Below are 3,166 nucleotides of genomic sequence, written 5' to 3'. Positions count from 1 at the left end.
TCTCTCTCTCTCTCTCTCTCTCTCTCTCTCTCTCTCTCTCTCTCTCTGTCTCTCCCTCTGCTAGCAAGCTTTAAAAAATTATGAGTTCCATTCTTCATGTCTAGATGGAAAGCAAGATTTTTATGATGAAAAAGATTTAAAAGGTGCTTTCAGTGTGGGTATGAGGGCTCCGCCAGCAGATGGGGGAGGTTTCTGAGGGTTGATTTATGGTAAAATGGTAAACGACTGGGGTGCATATCACTTGGCTCACTTGGCGAACATATATGTAGTGTATGTGGATTTGTTTGTGGATGGATTATTTTGCATAAGGCAACACACATATGAGTTGGCTTGTAGGGATGTGTGAGTGAATGCCTAGGGAGTAAGCACTGTATTGCTGTTTTGCAGATGGGTATTATATATCTTTACTGCCCTTAATAGAGCAGGGCCACTGTAATATGATCCGTTATCTGAAAATCACAAGCATACACTAAATTCATCATATGACATGACTTGACATCTATGCCCTTGACTGGGACAAAATCAATCCTGTGTGATGGGGCGACTCCAGCGTTGGTTTTCATCTAGACTTTTGCCTTGCCTGTCCCCTGTAAGTGGCTCTCTGCCCATGGCTAGTCATCGATGAGATGAAAGGTAGAAGCTGCCTCACAGATGAATTGTAGATGGCTCAAATGATGCTGTGTATCATTATTTTCTTGGCTCCTCTCTTCTGTCCTTTACAGGAAAGACTTTTTGCTTAAGGCAGATATAGTCATACAAAATTGGCTCATTGTGCACCTGAAGACAGTAAAGCAGGTGATTGTGGCATTTAACTTGAAGTCCACTTTAAGGCTAACCAACCTACACTTGATTCTGGGAAGCTCGAGTCCTCTTGTTCACCAGACTTCTAAGCTAATAAGTTTCACCTCTTCCACCACCATAAGCTACCATAAGTAAGACACCCAGTGGCATGAGTCTTGGATCAGAGGAAACTGGAGTTCAAATATTGCCTCAGTAAATACTGCCTGTATTAATTAATTCAATTCATTTTATTTCTCTGGACCTTAGTTTCTTTTATCTGTAAAATGAAAAGTTGGATAAGATGAGGCTCTAGATTTATGATGCTCTGATATAGATAGACCAATTGTACACTGCTATGTAGTGAATAGTAGCTGGGTTTCACTTCTCTCCTCTGGCTCACTTTTGCAGAAGAACTGATCAATCCTTGGTCAATGTGAGAATTTTTCTAAATTTTATAAACGTTTCATGTTGTATGACAGCTTCTCACAAGTACAGTCCCAGCAAAGTTCTAAGGTGATGTGAAACGCTTCTGAATTCATTTCTCATTGTCACCTTCTTCCTTCTCTGCCATCTGTTATTTTTCCTCTCCTAACCTTATAGAGAGCATAGAACAGAATCTGAAAATTTCTGCAACAGATTATATATGTAATATATTAATTATATATATGATTATACATATATGTATATCTGTCTGGCTATTTGTCTGGCTATCTATCTAGCTGCCTAGCTGCTTATCATTTTCCCATATTAGATGAAAATCTTGCCACACAAATTTCTTATTTCCTGAAAAAGGAAAAAAATGGATCATGTTGGGGCTTAGGATGAAAAACTGGAGAGCCACTATTTTATGACATACATATAGTATAATACTCATATAATTAGGGTAAATAATTGTAGCATAAATCATTGCTGTGGTCTTTATTTTCCTTTGAAACATCTACATGAAAACATGAATAAATTTAATATTTGATTCAGAGAAGTTGGAATGACCCTGAAATACAATAGGCTTTTGTGTTTTTCATTGTGCTCCCTGATATACCTTGAGAAATATTTTCTTGTGGGGGAAAAAGCCTCTAATATTTTAGACTTGGCATAAACAATACAGTATACTGATTTATTTTTCTAGTAACTGATTAAAAAGAATGAATTTTTCTGGAGAGGAAAAAGTGATAAAATTCATGTTTTATAGAGGATAGTAATTTTCAATTGTGTCTGACTCTTTGTGACCCCATTTGGGGTTTTCTTGGCAAAGATACTGGAGTGGTTTGCCATTTCTTTCTCCAGCTTATTATACAGAGGAGGAAACTGAGGTAAACAGGGTTAAATGACTTGCCCAGCATCATATAGCTAGTGCCTAAGGCCAGATTTGAATTCAGGAAGATGGAACTCTATCCACTGTGCCACACAACTGCTCAGGAATCCTTATACTGATGAAATTGAATTCCAAACCTCTCTCTGTGTTAGGTTGAAAATTATCTATCTGTATTTTTTTTCTATATACTTATATTTTACATAGAGAAAAGTGTATGGATGTTATTTATATATGTAAAGGGATAGAGATATATCTCTACCTATATAAAGAACACGTATACATTACTCTCTCTCTAAAACATATATACTATATAGGATATTCCAAAGGTCTTAGTGAAATTTTAAGCTTTTAAAGCTTAAAAAAACTTTGCTAAAACTTTTGGTACACTGTATAAGAATACACATTGCCCTTTGTGCAGTGGGTTTATTGTAACAGGATCAAATCTCTGAAATGGAGTTGAATACTTAAGAACTTTTGAAATGGAAGCTGTAGTTTAATTTAACTTTTCAAGGCTTTAAAATGATGTTAGTCAGGGACTTAATATGTAGTTAATGAAAAAAGAGGTAGAAATAATTTCATATTAAACCATGCAAAATAGAAATACAGCTTATGCTTAAAAAACCCACCACATAGATGCCAAACACTCAGAAAAGAGGTGGATGAAATTCAGGGGTGTGATGTTCTTTGGATGATTATTTGTGTTGGGTCTTGATTTGAGAAAGAGGAAAGGGGAGGAAATATAATGGGAAAGAATTTATTTAAATAAATTTTCTATATCGAGTGCAAATGACTACCGCCACAAACTTTTCTGTTAGCAATTTGCCTTAACAGTTACTGTTTATAAAAGGGGAAAAAGGAGCAGTATTTATTGTGTGAAGGACAGGAAGTTTCCGGGTCCTTTGACCCTAGAGATGAGCACTGGTGTGAAATTAACATCTCTGCACACGTGGGTTTTGTTGCCTGTCATGTAAAGAGGGTCTCTAGGTGAAGATGATTAGGTTAGTGGTGGAAGTAAGGGGATGTCCTAAGGTGTGTGTGTGTGTGTGTGTGTGTGTGTGTGTGACAGAGACAGAG

At 36.6% G+C, this 3,166-nt stretch overlaps 1 protein-coding gene across 4 annotated transcripts in view; it reads left to right on the top strand.

Moving 5' to 3' along the window:
• The window catches only part of SV2B (synaptic vesicle glycoprotein 2B), a 184,391-nt gene that overhangs the window by 13,529 nt on the left and 167,696 nt on the right, over positions 1–3,166 (top strand). The window lies entirely within an intron of this gene.

This window comes from Petaurus breviceps, unplaced genomic scaffold (genome assembly GCF_028583685.1).
Source record: "Petaurus breviceps papuanus isolate PSGF00001 unplaced genomic scaffold, PetGlider_PUasm1.0 37, whole genome shotgun sequence".
NCBI classification, from domain to species: domain Eukaryota; kingdom Metazoa; phylum Chordata; class Mammalia; order Diprotodontia; family Petauridae; genus Petaurus; species Petaurus breviceps.
This window is presented reverse-complemented; position numbering and strand designations above follow the sequence as displayed.